Here is an 18625-nt window from a genome sequence, read left to right as displayed (position 1 = left end):
TACTCCACTGTGTTAGATGTGACAGGAGCCCTGGCTCGAGCTAGCAATAAACCCCTTTATGCTTTTGCATTGCTGTGGATGTCTTATTCTCTCAGTTTTGGGGACTCGGACTCTGGGCAAAACAGTAAAGAGTTGGACACAATGGAGCAACTAACACTCTATGCATATTCTCACTTAATTCTCACAAAAAAAGAGTTATTTTTAATCCTTATTTCCAGATAAAGAAAATGGGGCCCAGAAACGTCACACCGCTGCCTTGCCCATTCATTGTATTGTGGTGTCTTCATGACCAGAGACTTCCATATCTGCAGACAATCCAGCTGTGCGGCAGTCTGAGAATCCTAAAGTGTAACCCAGTTTTACAAACATCAAATGCATCAAACCCTTGCAGAAACCAATACTTGATTTTAAATAAGTCAATAACATAAACCCCCTCTTTTTTGATAAATGCAACACGAAAGATCGTGCCCCTGGATTTATTCTGTAGGTAAAAATAGCTCCCAGGTTATGGCCTCTTTTGGGGAGATGGCTAGGGGTGAGGGGAGTGGAGTGAGCTTGAGAAAGAGAAGAACAACATCTTTAGACAATGAGCAAGGTGTAAAAGCTTGTCTCCTAGGTCTAGATTGGCAGACCTCCTGCCTTGACTCAGAAGGAGGGAATTTGCTTTGGTTTCCTAACTGAGTTGCCTTGTTTATCAGCCACCAGGCAAGAGACATGCCACAGCAATGAAATAAAGTTGACATGTCATACTGGGGAAAAGGGGGTTATTCAACAGGCTGAGTCACTCACTGTTGGACTGTAGGTATGGGTGAGACACCCTGCAAAGACTCAGAGCGAATGCAGACAAACTGTGGGTGAGTAACAGAGAAACAGGTCTGTGGATGACCTAACACTCCCGAAGTATTTTGAAATTCCTGGATTGTAAAAATGAGAATGAAAAACTTTCCAGCAGATGTATGTTCACCTTTGCTTTGTAACAACTCCTGGGCATATGTCTGGAGACTTAACAGACACAGAGAACAGACTTGTGGTTGCCATGGGGGTTAGGGGTGGGGGAAGGGATGGATTTGGGATTTGGGCTTAACAGATGTAAACTATTATATACAGGATGGATAAACAACAAGGTCCTCCTGTACAGCACAGGGAACGATATTATTCAATATCTTATAATAAATCATAATGAAAAAGAATGTATATGTGTGTATATATGTAAAACTGAACCAGTTTTCTATAGAGCAGAAATTAACACAACATTCTATATTAGCTATACTTTAATAAAATAAATTTCAAACATTTCCTCACTGGTGTCCACATGTAGTCCATTTAATTATCACAACAGTCCTGCAAAATTAGTTTTATTATTCCCCTTTCTTGGACCACTTAGGTCTCAGGAAAGGTTGAGGCTTAGTGAGGAATTTGTCCCAATAGAACTTGTACACGTGAAGTCAATTACCTCTTAGTAAATAAAACTATTAAATGAGACAATACTTTGAAAATCAAGTTAGTAGGATATCATATTAGAATCAAGACACACTTGAAAAAGCATTTAGTCCAAACCCCTCATTTTATAGATGTAGAAACTGCATTGCAAAGAGATGAAGTAACTTGCTTGATGTTAGGCAATTGGCTGGAAAAGAGCTTGGGAACTGGCTGAAGGCAGGTAGCCTGAGATCTTCCCCAATACTCTTCCCATCATCCACTCTACCTATCCAGATCATCAGCAGATTGGCAGATGTGTAATAAATGGCATTAGGAAATTGAGGTTAAGAGATGGATAGATGAAATACACCAGATTAACAGAAAATTTTAGATTGTACTTCAGGCCCTGGGCTAACTGACTGTAATTCTCTCCAAGTCCCTGAGCCTCTGTTAATCTCAATTACATGTATAAAAGGGAGTCATAAATACTCACGGACTACTACCTGCACGTATAGAGTACAGTTGATTCTCTGTATCTGCAGATGTGGGATCTGTCCTTACAGGTGGATCCACAATGGAACTTGAGCCCCCTTGATTTGCGTACCCACAAGAGGTCCTGAAGCCACTCTTTCATGGAGACCAAAGGACGACTGTACTTTGTTAACTGTTAAGGTTTAATGAGTGTAAGGCATTCACGTTCATTCATGAAACCACACTGAAGATCGCACTGGGTTTTCATCCAGATGAGCTCCTTGAGGATGGGAAATATACTTCTTCATTTTTGTATGTCAATAGGTATTTTTAAGGTATTTTTAGGTATTTTTAAGGTAAGTGAACAAATTAATAGTATAGCTTTTATGTAAGTGCTCTTCCTTATCACCATGACCCAACTGAGCTCAGGGACTCACCCAGTCAGTATGTTACCCACCAGGGTTCTTGGCCTTCCCCAATCAATAGAAATTGACTACAGGCTAGACAAGAAATTCAGGCAAGGCTTTACTGGGGTCCCTGCTGCAGCAGAGAGGAGCAAGAACAAGCAACAGAAGCCCATGCTTGCTCACTCCCCGAGGAGGGACACGCTTGTTCCTTATATGAGGTGAAGCTGGGGGGTATGTCCGTTGGTCAGGCAGGAGGGGAGGCTGAGGTGGTGGGGAGGCACCATGCCTCAGGCGGTGCTGTGTGCAGGGGGCATGTGCAGTACCCCGCTTTGCTCCCAACACCCTGTTTTTGCTCCAGGCTTCTCAAAAGTGGCAGATGGGTTTTTAGTCTCTTTGTATCTTTTAGGTCTAAAATTTGCCCTTACTGAGCTAGCATGCAGTTATTTTCAGTCCTATATAGTTTCTTTGTATTTTGTTGCTCCAGGAGAGGTGTGTCTGGTTGCAAGCTTTGCAGCATTACAGCAAAGGGTCCCAGGTCCCAAGCCTTTCTCAAGTGTAGAGGCTGAATTAAACCAAAAGTGATACATTTCAAAGGGACAGGGGAGCACAGTAAAGGCCCACGATTACCACTTGGCCTGCAGGGCTTCATCTCAATAAACTCTGAGGACTAGTTGTTTCTTAACCTCCTGGAATCCAGTCCTGTTTGCTTGTGTTTTTCCTTTTTCTTAACATTCACATTTCCCATTATCTTGAAAATGTCCTCTGCTTTAGAAAAAAAAGTAGGTATATGAAGATGAGACATTCGATCCTTAAGCCACACAATGCATAGAAATTAACTCTAGTTACAGTTCAGATTTAGTGTCAAAAGAAAACTTTTCAAAATTTCTCACCATAGAGCAGGGAAAGATTTTAAACAATTAGACCAGAAAACTCTAAGTTGAAAAGATACATACACCTCAATCTTCATAGCAGCACTATTCACAACAGCCAAGACATGGAAGGAACATACAAGTGTCCGCTGACAGATGAATGGATAAGGAAGATGTAGTACATACATACAATGGAATAGTCCTCAGCCAGCAGAAGCAGGAAATAATGCCATTTGCAGCAACACGGATGGACCTAGAAATTATCATCCTAACTGATACATGTCAGAAAAAGAAAGACATATAGTATACAATATCCCTTACATGTGGAATATTAATTATGATACAAATACAATATGCACTTTTCTACAAAACAGAAACACAGAAAACAAGAAGGAAAGGGGGTGGGGAAGGGCTAAATTAGGAATTTGGGATTAGCAGATACACACTATTATATATAAAATAGATAAACAACAAGGTCCTAGTGTATAGCACTGGGAACTACATTCAATCTCCTGTAATAAACCACAATGGAAAAGACTATGATAAAGAAAATACATATGTATAACGGAATCATTTTGCTGTATACTAGAAACTAGATTGATAAATTAATTCATTAAAGGTTCAAATTCGCGTTTATCAGAAGACCCTATTCCTCAACTCTGTTTGAATTAAGATGTTAAACATATGTTGGTGTGTGTCACACTTGGGTATCACCACCCCAGAAATGAGGTGTTCAACCAAAGTTTGCTGCCACACCCAACACGACAGTAATTCAGGAAGACATCCATCTGGCAGGAGCTTCATGTTCCCATGAGAGCTTTATCTAGATGATTTAGGGACTGGAGGACGCAGTGTGGGAGGAGTGTGCAAATCCTTTGTTACCAATAGAAAAATAATGTAATACACATGTCTAAACAGACGTCATGAACACCTTGAAGGAATGCAGCAGATCTTATATCTTCCTAGATCGAAAGACCCTGGACACTGGTACAAACACGAAGGCTCTTAATACGTGGAGGTGTGGAAAACAGTATCCTCCTCACTCAGATAGGAAAACTATTACTTAGATCACTATTTTCACCAGAGATTCCTCACTCTTTCATATTCATCAACCAGAGGCTGTCCTCTCCAGCCTCTATTGCCTATAACTATCATATCAAACAAACAAACAAAAAAATCCGCACACAAATAAACCCCCAAAACAACAACAAAAAAAGGTTGTCCACAGAACAAATAAATTCCCCCAGTAGTGACAGCAATATTGTGTTTTGCGCTTCCCAAGTGGCACTAGTGGAATCTGCCTGCCAGGACAAGAGATGTAAGAGATGTGGATTTGATCCCTGGATTGGGAAGATTCCCTGGAGGAGGGCATGGCAACCCACTCGTATTCTTGCCCGGAGAATCCCATGGACAGAGGAGCCTGGCGGGCTACAGTCCATAGGGTCACAAACAGTTGGACACGATTGAAGCGACTTAGCACACACACAGGCATACTGTGTTTTACAGTTTGCAAATGACATCAAATATAATATCTCACCTGAATCTCACAACAACAAGTAAAATCAGATACTATTCATCTTATATCATAGGTGAAGAAACTGAAGGTTTAGAGAGGTTGTGTGACTTTTGCAAGGCTACACAGGCAGGAGGTGGCAAAGCCAGGACTTCAGATTCCAGGTAAAGGAAACAGTGGGAAGCCTTAGTTTCCAGTGGTCATGTGTGGATGTGAGAGTTGGACTGTGAAGAAGGCTGAGCGCCAAAGAACTGATGCTTTTGAACTGCGGTGCTGGAGAAGACTCTTGAGAGTCCCTTGGACTGCAAGGAGATCCAACCAGTCCATTCTGAAGGAGATCAGCCCTGAGATTTCTTTGGAGGGAATGATGCTGAAGCTGAAACAGAGTCTTGGAAAAGACTCTGATGCTGGGAGGGATTGGGGGCAGGAGGAGAGGGGGACGACAGAGGATGAGGTGGCTGAATGGCATCACCAACTTGATGGACGTGAGTCTGAGTGAACTCCGGGAGATGGTGATGGACAGGGAGGCCTGGGGTCGCAAAGAGTCGGACACGACTGAGCAACTGAACTGAACTGAAAGGAATAGTGTGAAATGAAGATGATATCAACTTTCTCCCCAGAAATGTGTTTAATTTTACTCTTGGCTTTTCAATAGGGTTGGTTTGGCCATACATCTTATAATTGAGAACACATAGAGACAAGGGGCCGTCATACAGAGTGAAGCACGTCAGAAAGAGAAAAACAAATATCACATGTTAAAGCATATATGTGAAATACAGAAAAACGATACAGATAAACCTATTTGCAGGGCAGGAATAGAGATGCAGATGTAGAGAGCAAACGCATGGATGCTAAGGAGAGAAAGGTGAGGTGGGATGAATTGGGGGGATGGTATGAACTAGGAGATTGGGATTGACATATATACTATGTACAAAATAGCCGACTAATGAGAACCTACTGTGTAGCATAGGGAACTCTACTCAGTGCTCTGTGGTGACCTAAATGGGAAGGAAGTCCAGAAAAGAGGGGATATATGTATACATAGAGCTGATTCACTTTGCTGGGCAGCAGAAACTGACACAATATTGTGAAGTAACTATATTCCAAAAAATTAATTAATAAAATCACTAACACCAATCTCTCCTCACAAAAAGGCAAGGGACAATACCCTCTCTTGGGTATTTGTTGAGACTTCCCATCCTTCACGAATGCATCCTTCTCACTTCCATGTTTGACCTGATTTTCCTCACTCTTCGACCTCTTGTGCCGGGACTCTGGCAAGCAATATTTGTCTAAGGCCTTTCTCTGAGTTTGGTGAAATTGTTAACATCAATAATGACACAAGCAGGCACCCGCTAAAGAGTCCTGCTTATTATGGGCCAGGACCAAGTGCTCCGCCCGCATTATCTCGTTTAGCCTCCCAACAACTCTATGAGGTAAGTACTATTTTGGTCCCTAATTGACGAACACACTGAGGGGCAAAGAGATGAAGTAATGTATCCAAGGTCAAACTGTTGGTAAGTGGCAGATGGAAGACCAAGCTGTCCGACTCCAGACCCCTCTCCCTTACCACTGCCCTCAACTACTTTGCAGTAGTCAGGTTGGACCACTGTCTCTCGGGTTCACTGACCTTGTCATCTGGTGGCCCCTCAGCTGCTGGCTTTGCACCACCTCTCAGCTTTGAGGAGCTCGCAGCTCTAAGTGATAGCATTCCCTCTGCCAGCGTCTCCCCCAGGAGTCTCCAAATAGACAAGGTTAATCCCCAGCAGTAGATGCCATGGCACCCCATTCTCATTCCCCTGGCTGCAGCAAGGGTTGGCTGAGACTCCCAAGGAACTGCCCTGCCTTATGGGAGTCATTGAACAACCAGCACCCCCACCCACATCCAGTGATTGTACACATGGGACACAAAGACCCAGGCGTCTAGACTCACTGGGGCCAAGTCCAAAGGTCCATCCCAGCTCCAGAGCTCCCATGGGGTTGGATGAGGCCTCTGCTGCACCTGCTTCCCAGTTCAACTCCTTTCCCCAATTCTGCTTCCTTTACTCCTCAACAGAAGATGTTCCCAAGTTGTGTGCAGTGTGTATTTAGTCGCTAAGTCATGTCCAGCTCTTTGCAACCGCAAGGACTGTAGCCTGCTAGGCTCCTCTGTCCGTGGGATTTCCCAGGCAAGAATAGTGAAGTGAGTTGCTATTTCCTTCTTTTTCCCCAAGAGCACTCTTCAATAATCGTCCTGCATGCGCACACACTGCAGCCTCAGACTTGGATGCCCAGGAAACGCAGCAAACTGACCAAACATCTCTGCCCAGGGCCTCAGCCCCCAAGTGCCAGCGCAAAGTCTCACGCAAGCTGAGCTCTCAAACCTGTCTGGTGTTTCTGTTGTCCTGTCACCCAGTCTTTGGCACGGCCACGTGCATGCTGACTTTTCTTCTCTTATTTTTCAGTCCACTAGAATTTTCTGGTGTTCATTCCTTTGTTTATGAGTCTCACCTATGCCTCCAGCCAACATCAGAGCTGTGCTCTTTCTGCGACCTCTCCAACCCTTGATGATGTTGAATGTCCCAACCTGGGACCCAAGTTTGTTCTGCTCATCACGTCCACACAGTCCACACCTTTGGGTGACAGACGTGCTTGCAATTTATGTGCATCGAACACAAAATAAACATGTGGGCAGGAGTAGAAGGACCCTTGGGTCTTGAAGGCAGTGCAGATACCTACAAGTAGACCCAGAAATCCTTGGCTAGTGTCCTACTATTTCTCTAAGCTCAGATCCTTACTCCTTCCAAGCCAAGATGCCATCTTATTCAGCAGGCTTCTTTATCTCCTATCTTTTCAACTTTAGTCTGCTGGACACTCCGTTGTCTGATTTACTTCCTAAATGAAGCTCTCATGACTTCCCTGGTGGTCTAGTGGTTAAGACTCTGTGCTTCCAACTTCCAAAGCAGGGGGCGTGGGTCTGATCGCTGGTCGGGGAACTAGGGTCCCACATACTATGTAGCATGGCCAAAACAAAACTCAAAACAAAATCAAACTAAGTGGGAATCTTAATCAGTGGACCCTCCCTACTTAAAACCCTCATGTTCCCTGATGCCCATGTGTCTCATCCAAACCACCCAACAAGGCTGAGATCAGAGTGCCCCATTCATCCTGTCCCAAGCAGCCAGCCTTTCCAGGGCTTGGTGAAGCCTTTCTTTCTTTTGTTTTAAAACACTCAGCAAGAAACTCTTCCTGATCCATATAAAGAACTGAAGACAGTTTACCCTGTTCTTCTCTTATAACTTCACCTGGGGCTCCTGTGATTTATAGTCATTCATATACTGGGTTCCTCTTTCTTCCTAGATGACAACCAGCTCAGGAGACTATGGGCCACCAGAGCAGTATGAGACACATGATGGCCTCTCAGGAGAGATTTGTGGGAGTGATTTGCTGTCTCCCAGCATGACCATAGATTTATTCTCCTCCACTTCTCCTTGACCCCACCCCCAATATTCCTGAAATAAATAGAAATATAAACACTACCCCAAACACATCTCAGAAGAAGGATGATTTAAAACCTAAGGTAGAATGGAAGGAAAATAAGGTCACTGCTTTAATTTAACAAGAAAAGTTATCATTTTGAAATGATGTTTTTGGGAGGCTGCACAGGGTTTATGGGCTTTTCTCTAGTTGCACAAGCAGGGGCTGCTCTCTAGCTGTGGTGCGAGGGCTTCTTATTATGGTGGCTTCTCTTGTTGCAGAGCATGGGCTCTAGAGTGCATGGGCTCAGTAGTTATGGCACATGGGCTTTGCTGCCCCACAGCATGTGGAATCTTCCCAGGGATCAAACCTGTGTCCCCTGTATTAGCAGGCAGATTCTTAACCACTGGACAACCAGGGAAGTGCCTGAAATGATGATATTATATTTAAACAATGGACTAAACCCAGGGTAGAGAGGGGCCTTCTAAAAATCTAGTGTAGGCTAATTAGAAATCAAAGGTAAGCAGGTGGTAACTGTATAAACTACTTCTAAAGAAAAAGGTGAATATTTTACGGAAAGATTTCAAAGCCGAGTGTGTTAGCTTTTGCTCTTTCCTAGACAAGTGGACAGCTGGCCCCTTCTCCTAGGGGTGGGTTGGGCTCAGGGCCTGGCTCTGTGGTTTTGCGCACCTTTGCTGGCCAGTTCAGTTTTCTATACTAGCCCGCCTGAGAGCCCAGAGTCCCAGCTCTGCAAACAGTGATATTATCATATCCCAACTGAGCTGCAAAAGTAACTGCTTCACATTCAAACACACTTGTGTCTTATTTCCTCAAAGTCATGTTCCCCCAACAAATGGCTGGAAGCTTCTGGTAGGAAGTAAAGCTCCACTGAGTTTCAGAGATAATGAAAAAAGGGGTAAGATTCAAAGAGATTCTTAATGAACACAGCAGTGACTCCGAGTGGCATTTGGTTCAGCTTTGGCCCCTCTTTGTGTCCTGGGGCCTTCTCTCCAGAGGGGCAGCTATGTTTCAGGGCAGGTTGTCCAATTCTGGAATTGGTCCTGGTGGTGGGAAACAACGGGCCTTCTCTCATCTGCTTTCTCTAACAAGCTGATGTCCCAATGGACACAATCCAATCTTTGAAAGTCAAGCCATCCAGGGTGGGTAAGGCACTGAGAGATGCTCTAGAATAGATTCAACGTCAACATGGGAAGTGATGTGGATAATGGTATTTGCAAGAAGGATTTGCATACTGCAGAAAATTTATCCCAATAAATGTTTGGCTGTAACATTGCTCTTTTTTTTTTTTTAATTGCTGGCTTGCCTTTAGACATAGTCAAGAGAGGCTCTGACCCAGCCCCACAGTTTCAAGGGCTCCTCAGATACAGAGACATACACACACACACACACACACACTGAAATACACATGGTAACCAATCCCTTGAAGTCAGTGCTCAGGGCAGGCAGAACAACTTGTAATCCTAAACATCCACTCTGGTGACCAGGACTGCTCAATCCACAGCTTTATATCTCTGGTAAAAAGAAGGCCCTGAATCTGAGTCCCCAGAAGATGTGTATGCACCACTGCTGACTGCAAAAATGACCATTATTTGGAGTGTAGACAGGATTCAAGCGGCAGAAGTGCTGAGATAAGAGAAAAGACAAATTCATTACCTTGTTAAGTTCTTCCTCTCATAGAGCAAGGATGTAGTAAATTCTTGCATAATGAAGAATTATTTCCCAATAGTGCCAGGAGTCCATTTTCTTGTTTCCTTTCCCATTCCAACTCAGGGTTCTGGGCGGTACTAAAACAACTGCATACAATGTGTGCAACAGTTGTGCATTGGCCAACATTTTGCAATATTACATAATTTCTATTTTCCTTACGTTTGTATATAAATATAGTTCTAGTTCTAGAACTTGGGCAAATGCCAGGAGACAGTGAGGGACAGGGAGGCCTGGCATGCCGCAGTCCATGGGGTCACAAAAAGCTGGACATGACCTAGAAGCTGAACAACAATAGCATAGTTCATCTGCTGGCTCATCGAAAAAGCAAGAGAGTTCCAGAAAAACATTTATTTCTGCTTTATTGACTATGCCAAAGCCTTTCACTGTGTGGATCACAATAAACTGTGGAAAATTCTGAAAGAGATGGGAATACCAGACCACCTGACCTGCCTCTTGAGAAACCTATATGCAGGTCAGGAAGCAACAGTTAGAACTGGACATGGAACAACAGACTGGTTCCAAATCAGAAAAGGAGTACGTCAAGGCTATATATTGTCACCCTGCTTATTTAACTTCTATGCAGAGTACATAATGAGAAACGCTGGGCTGGAAGAAGCACAAGCTGGTATCAAGATTGCCAGGAGAAATATCAATAACCTCAGATATGGAGCTGACAACACCCTTATGGCAGAAAGTGAAGAGGAACTAAAAAGCCTCTTGATGAAAGTGAAAGAGGAGAGTGAAAAAGTTGGCTTAAAGCTCAACATTCAGAAAACTAAGATCATGGCATCTGGTCCCATCATTCCATGGCAAATAGATGGGGAAACAGTGGAAACAGTGGCAGACTTTATTTTGAGGGGCTCCAAAATCACTGCAAATGGTGACTGCAGCCATGAAATTAAAAGATGCTTACTCCTTGGAAGAAAAGTTATGACCAACCTAGATAGCATATTGAAAAGCAGAGACATTACTTTGCCAACAAAGGCCCACCTAGTCAAGGCTATGGTTTTTCCTGTGGTCATGTATGGATGTGAGAGCTGGACTGTGAAGAAGGCTGAGCGCCGAAGAATTGATGCTTTTGAACTGTGGTGTTGGAGAAGACTCTTGAGAGTCCCTTGGACTGCAAGGAGATCCAACCAGTCCATTCTGAAGGAGATCAGCCCTGGGATTTCTTTGGAGGGAATGATGCTGAAGCTGAAACTCTAGTACTTCGGCCACCTCATGCGAAGTGTTGACTCATTTTGAAAAGACTCATGCTGGGAGGGATTGGGGGCAGGAGGAGAAGGGAACGACAGAGGATGAGATGGCTGGATGGCATCACAGACTCGATGGACGTGAGTCTGAGTGAACTCCAGGAGTTGGTGATGGACAGGGAGGCCTGGCGTGCTGCGATTCATGGGGTCGCAAAGAGTCGGACATGGCTGAACGACTGAAATGAACGGAACTGAACTGAGATATAATATATGTGACATATAAAACTAAAAATGGATTTTGCTAGAGTTGCATGTAGTTTTATTTTTATACAAAAATGCATAAAATGTAATTAAATCTTTAAAACTTGTAAACATCTCCAGATTTAAATAATTTTAAATTTTGATATTTATTAATTAAAATATATTTTTGCATTTTGGTAAAAATGGGTAATTTTGAATATTTTGGAAGAAAAATAACTTTTCTGGAAACATCTAAAATAATTAAATTGTTATCCTCCTATATTAACATTAATTTACACATTGATTAAAATATATTCAGATTTTGTATATTTTAATACAATTACATTTATTTTTAATCTGTTAGATTAGTGCTATTAATGAAGCACAGACTTTGGAAAATCTTGATTATGTAAGTATAATTAATGATTGTGCTGAAATAAAGGCAAGAAAACGAGTACTATTAAATAAATATATCATAGTTTATGAATTTATATGTTTTTATTCTTAATACTCATCCAAATAACATGCCAGACAGCCTTACACATCATCGGATTCCCTTTTATTTTACTTTTAAAATATTTTGGCTTCACTGGGTCTTCACTGAGGCGTGCAGACTTAGTAGCTCTGAGTCATGTGGGATTTTAGTTTCCCAACCAGGGATGGAACCCTTGTCTTGTGTACTGAAAGGCAGGTTGTTAACCACTAAACCCCTAGGGAAGTCCCTCCTCTGTCTTTAACACTTTACTCACTTTTAGTCATAGAAATACCATAGTTTTCATATATTTCTCTATTTTTGTGCGTGAAGGTTATTAAGATGTAAGGATAAAAGTTTTCCTTGACAATCTGTTAACTTGATTTATAGCTTCCAATGCTTAGACACATGGCAAGTGAGCCCAGGCCTAGCCAGTGGTGGGGGTGGGCAGCTCCCCAACCTCTCTCATCGCTGACGCCACAGTCCTTTCTAAGTTGTACTGCATGCTCCCACTGAGACAAGCACCCTACTAAGTGCTTTTGTGTATTTCATTCATCCCTCACCATAGTTTTCCGAGATAGGTATCATTTCAGATTCATTTATTTTTTTCAATATTTATTTGGCTATGTTGGGTCTTAGTTGTGGCACAACGGCTCTATAGTTGTGGAGCGTGGGCTCAGTAGGTGAGGCGCGTGGGCTCAGTAGGTGAGGTGCGTGGGCTCAGTAGGTGAGGCGCGTGGGCTCAGTAGGTGAGGTGCGTGGGCTCAGTAGGTGAGGTGCGTGGGCTTAGTTACTCTGCAGCATGTGGTATTTTAGTTTCCTAACCAGGTATCGACCTGTGTCCCCTGCATCACAAGGCAGGTTCTTAACCACTAGCCCACCAGGGAAGGCCCACCATTCCCAGATGTAGATGAGGGGGCAGGGATGCAAGGCACTCGCAGGTGGTCAAAGGACCACGACCAGGGGAGTGGCCTCTCATCCTGGCCTCCCATCCTGGCCTCCAGGGCTCCAGCTCCCTCTGTGACCAGCCCCGTTGCTTCCCCAGAAGCTCTTCCATGGTAGAGGCTGACAGGCCAAGTCTCTTCCTTGTTTGCTTCTAGAGACCCTTTGTTGGATGATTTTATTGTGGTCACACCCCTCACTCCCATTATATACCTCTTTAAAAATCCTGGATTGATACATCTATAAAGGATTTCAAGCTCACTAGATAATCTAGATACAATATATGCCAGGTGCCAATGGACACTTGCTAAACTACTCATGTATTTGCAGTCCAATTATATTTATAAAGCCTTCAAAACAACTGAAATGCCTAGTACATTTAATTGCACTAACTGACTGACTGACTGGTGAAGAATCTGTCTAACAATGCAGGAGACAAAAGAGACACAGATTTGATCCCTGAGTTGGGAAAATCCTCTGGAGAAGGAAATCGTAACCCACTCCAGTATTCTTGCCTGGAAAATTCCATGGACAGAGAAGCCTAGTGGGCTACAGTCCATGGGGTCAAAAAAAGTCAGACACGACCGAGTGTGCATAAGCATATGAAGACTATATATATCATCAGTTATAGCCATTCAAGGAAATGTCATGCAGGTGGTGATGAAAGCTACAATAACATGGAAAATATTTACATACAATGTTACGTTTTAAAAGTTGCATACAAAATTACATATATGTCAGAATAATATAAAAATTACCATAGTTATGAAAACAGAAACAATCACAGGAAACAAATAGAAAACACAACTAAATGCTAATAATAGTTATGTTTAACATAGTGAATATTAATTTATTAGAGTATTAGATATTATTAGTATTAGATAACATTAATGTATTCAGTTCAGTTCAGTTGCTCAGTTGTGTCTGGCTCTTTGCGACCCTATGGACTGCAGCACACCAGGCCTCCCTGTCCATCACCAACTCCTGGAATTTACCCAAACTCATGCCCATTGAGTTGGTGATTCCATCCAACCATCTCATCATCTGCCGTCCCCTTCTCCTCCCGCCTTCAATCTTTCCCAGCATCAGGGTCTTCTCAAATGAGTCAGCTCTTCACACCAGGTGGCCAAAGTATTGGAGTTTCAGCTTCAACATCAGTCCTTCCAAATGAACACCCAGGACTGATCTCCTTTAGGATGGACTGGTTGGATCTCCTTGCAGTCCAAGGGACTCTCAAGAGTCTTCTCCAACACCACAGTTTAAAACTATCAATTCTTCTGTGCTCAGCTTTCTTTATAGTCCAACTCTCACATCCATTCATGACCACTGGAAAAACCATGGCCTTGACTAGATGGACCTTTGTTGGCAAAGTAATGTCTCTGCTTTTTAATACGCTGTCTAGGTTGGTCATAACTTTTCTTCCAAGGAGTAAGCATCTTTTAATTTCATGGCTGCAATCACCATCTGCAGTGATTTTGGAGCTCCCCAAAATAAAGTCTGCCACTGTTTCCACTGTTTCCCCATCTATTTGCCATGGAGTGATGGGACCAGATGCCATGATCTTAGTTTTCTGAATGTTGAGCTTTAAGCCAACTTTTTCACTCTCCTCTTTCACTTTCATCAAGAGGCTTTTTAATTTGTCTTCACTTTCTGCCATAAGGGTGGTGTCATCTGCATATCTGAGGTTATTGATATAATACATAATATTAATGTATTAGAGTGATTTTTTCTTTTTCTTTTTTCTATGTTTTGTTTGCTTTTTATATTTTTAATTTTATTTTTATTGAAGTATAGTTGAATTTCAATGTTGTGTTAATTTTTGTTGTACAGCAAAGTGATTTAGTTATATACATATATAATTATATGTATATATAATATATATAATTATAATATTATGGTTATTATAATATATATGTATATATACATTCTTTCTTTAGTATTCTTTTCCATTATGGTTTACTGTAGGATATTGAATATAGTTCCCCGTACTATACAGTAGGACCTTGTTTTTTATCCATTCTATGTATATGCTTATATCTAACTCCAACCTCCCACTTATTGAAGGATTAGGTTAATTTCATATTTTAAAATGCTGACTTAGAATGCGTTTTTTCTAAAAACAATAATGAATTGGTGAACGAGGCCACCACCTCATTACCAGCAGGGCATGCCTGTCTCTCTGGCACTGTACCCTCTTTAAGATGAAAGCTGGCACAGCTGCAGAGGCTCTCCATGAGTCTGCTTGCTGTTGGCAAGATGCATTTTAGAGATCAAGCAGTTTAGGCTTTGTCTTATAAATGAGGAGGAGAAGAGATGAAATAAATTACAGACTTTGAGGCTTTGATACAAACTGCAAACGGAAAAGTTCTATCACTTTCTAAGGGAAATGCTGTCCATCAAATGCTCCCCAGGGTCATGGAGCCCCACACCTTGGTCGGTGAGCTCGAGATATAAGCCGCATATGATGAGAATGCTTCCTTTCTGCACTGACCGCGCCTCATGGCATCGTAACATCCCAGCTCCCAAGCCTTTGAGAGGACTCCAGCATTCTCTTGCTAATGTGGCAAACTGGCGGGAAGCCTTGAGGACCTTGAGACCATCTGTGAATAGCTAGAAAGGAAATCTCGGGAGAGGATGGGATGAGATCTGAGATTAATTGGAGAGCAGACACTTACACATGATCATGCGTGAAATAGACAGCTAGTGGGAAGCTGCTTTATAGCACAGGGAGCTCAGCTCAGTGCTCTGTGATGACCTAGAGGGATAGAATGGTGGTGGGGGGGGGGCAGGGAGGGGAGGGAGGGGATATATGTATACATACAGCTGATTCACATTGTGCAACAGAAACTAACTCAACATTGTAAGGTAATTAGCCTCCAACTAAAAATACATTAATTAAAAAAAAAAAAAGAATGGAAAGATTCATTAGCCTTTGTTCATATCTGCCTCACCAGAGCCTGTCTTGGTGTTTAATATCAAGGACACGAAACTTACCCAGTGTTGTCAAAAACAGGAAAGACTTACCCAGTGGAAAACTCCTAACCTCCTGTCTCTCTTCTCAGCCCTCTTCCTCTTTTCCAACTGAAGACCCACCATGTGCCAGCTACGTTGCTACACAGTGAGGACACAGTCACATCAGAGAGGAATGGGCCTTCAAGGAGCTTGAGGTCTACCCCTTCCCATTGAAAGGGTGGCCTAGAATCTTGTTTGAAATTCAGACTTTTGGGTCCCAAGGAAAACCCACTGACTCAGAATGTTGATTTTAGCAGGTTCCTGGGGTGATTCACAGGCACCGCAGGTTGAGAAGGCAACCTCTAGGAGGGTAAGCCCAGTTTCTTAGGAGTGTTGTTTTAATAAGATTAAGGAGTTACAGTCACTATGGAGAACAGTATGGAGGTTCCTGAAAAAAACTAAGAATATAATTCCTATATGCTCCTGCAATTCTTCTTCTGGGCATATATCCAGAGAAAACTATAATTTGAAAAGATATATGCATCCCAGTGATCATAGAAGCACTATTTACAATAGCCAAGACATGGAAGCAACCTAAATGTCCACCAACAGATGAATGGATAAAGCACATGTGGTCCATACATAAACAATGGAATATTACTCAGTCATAAAAAGGAATGAAATAATGCCATTTGCAGCAACATGGGTGTACATAGAGATTATCATAATAAATGAAGTAAGCCAGAGAAAGACAAATATCATATGATATCACTTACATGTGGAATCTACTAAAAAAAAAAACAGTTAAAATGAGCTTATTACAGACCCCAAGACATATTATAAAAAGAAACTCATGGTTATCAAAGGGTAGGAGAGGGATAAATCATGATTTGGGGATTAACACATATACATTACTATATATAAAATAGGGAACCAACAAGGACCTACTAGCACAGAGAATAGCACAGAGAATTCTACTCAGTATTTTGCAATAACCTATAAGGGAAAAGAATCTGATAAAGATATGTATATATATATATATATATGTATGTATATCGAATATATATCACTGTGCTATACACCTGAAACTAACAGACACTGTAAACAACTACAATTTTTTTTTTTAAAAAAAGGACTGAGGATTGAGTGTTGTTATGTAGTCTGTTGTTCACAGACTATTTTATCTTATTTTACCAGTATCAACTGGAAGTATATATGACTGGCAGGAGCCTCTGTCACAAGATAGTGATTGCCCGTGGGAGTGGAAAGTCCCCTCTGGGAGGCTTTGTCGAGTGGGCAAAAGGCAAGGAGAGAGGACAAGGGAGGAAGTGGATGTGGGCTTCTGCCAAGGAGCAGTCAGGAGATGAGGGGTGTGGGAATGTCCCTTGTAACAGTGGACATTCCAAGACTAAGCAAACAAGTTTGGAAGGGCTGCCTTCCTGGAGGCAGCATCTGAATGGGATATACCCTCTACTCAGGCTCAGAAAAGGGGCTTCCCAGGTGGCTTAGTGTTAAAGCATCCACCTGCCAATCCAGGAGACTAGAGTTTGGATCCCTAGGTTGGGAAAATCCCCTGGAGGAGAAAGTGGCAACCCACTCCAGTATTCTTGCCTGGAGAATCCCAGGGACAGAGGAGCCTGGTGGGCTATAGTCCATGGGGTCACAAAGAGTGAGACATGACTGAGCACGCACACACACACACACACACACACACACACACACACACAGAGGCTCAGAAAACCAAATCTCTTCCGTGTTTTGTCTCCTGAATCTGCAAGTATCTCACACAGCCACTCAGCAGAGGAAGGCATTCAAGGGTGCAGGAATAAGCCAGGGGGCACCAGGGACTGGAAATCCAGGACCTCCACCACTTCCTGTAAGGAAGGATTTTTGGAGATTTCAGGGAGGAGGGTTGTTATGATCATTGTTGCTGTGTTTTGAGAGGGAAGTTTTGTTTTTGCTTGGATCGGCCTTCTCTCTACCAAAGTAAACTCGAGGCAATACACCTCAAATTTGGGATTTCTGACCAAGGCTATATGCTTCTTGAGTGTGGCTCCACATCCCACCAGCAACAAGAAGCAGCAGAAGTATCTAAACTGGGAGTTAGAGACTAAGGTATATAGTCTCACTTGAGTCACTAGGATCTCCAAGGCACAGCCCTGAGCATCTCTCCTCATCACACAGGTGTTATAGAGGGTACCTGTAATCTTTCCTACCTTTGAGCCCTCTGACTTTCTGTTGCATTGGCTGGAAACCATCTCTTAGCATTCGACATCAGCAGGTGGGAGAGGCTTGGATGAAGATTTACGTCTTCCCTTCGGAGGAAATCACAGGTATTGACAGCCTATTTTGTAGGTCACAGCCATACCTCGCTATCCCCGGGAGATTGGTTCCAGCGTCTGAGGCAGATTCCAGCTTCTGCGGATGTTCCAGTCCGGTAGCCAGTCCTCCATAGGCGAGGGTTCAACCAGTTATTGCTCACCATCCGCCTCTGGTTGAATCCTCGGATGAGGAACCCACAGACACGGAGGGTGGAGCATCTAACATGCTTTATATTTTGTTTTGGCATGTGCAGAAAGCGTTCAAGTACATTTATTCTAGATGGGTGTTAAAAATAGTAATTTTTCCCCCTATAATATATGAAGAAACGATTTACACGGTATCAATCACTCTTTGGGCTTCCCATGTGGCACTAGTGGCAAAGAACCCATCTGCCAATGCAGGAGACATAAGAGATGCTGGTTCAATCGCTGGGTTGGGAAGATCCCCTGGAGGAGGGCTTGGCAACCCACTCCAGTATTCTTGCCTGGAAAATCCCATGGACAGAAGGGCCTCGCAGCATACAGTCCATGGGGTCACAAAGAGTTGGACACGACTGAAGTGACTTAGCACACACACATTAAACATTTATTAAATGTTAAACATTCATTTTCTTATAAAGAAGAATCAAGTCTAAGTATTTT

At 42.7% G+C, this 18625-nt stretch overlaps 1 long non-coding RNA gene across 2 annotated transcripts in view; it reads right to left on the bottom strand.

The window, feature by feature from the left end:
* The window catches only part of LOC120860505, a 56195-nt gene extending 37807 nt beyond the window's left edge, over nucleotides 1–18388 (bottom strand). Inside the window, exons 1-3 of one of the 2 annotated variants that reach the window (XR_005720340.1) lie at nucleotides 17879–18388; nucleotides 9810–9940; nucleotides 3384–3419 (exon numbers count right to left, since the gene is read on the bottom strand). This is a non-coding gene — a long non-coding RNA (uncharacterized LOC120860505). Of the gene's footprint in view, nucleotides 1–3383; nucleotides 3420–9809; nucleotides 9941–17878 lie in introns of those variants that run through there. The other variant, XR_005720341.1, reaches the window with a different exon arrangement.
* Between the last annotated feature and the right edge of the window lie 237 nt (nucleotides 18389–18625).

Source organism: Oryx dammah, unplaced genomic scaffold (assembly GCF_014754425.2).
Source record: "Oryx dammah isolate SB20612 unplaced genomic scaffold, SCBI_Odam_1.1 HiC_scaffold_11077, whole genome shotgun sequence".
Classification (NCBI taxonomy): Eukaryota; Metazoa; Chordata; class Mammalia; order Artiodactyla; family Bovidae; genus Oryx; species Oryx dammah.
This window is presented reverse-complemented; position numbering and strand designations above follow the sequence as displayed.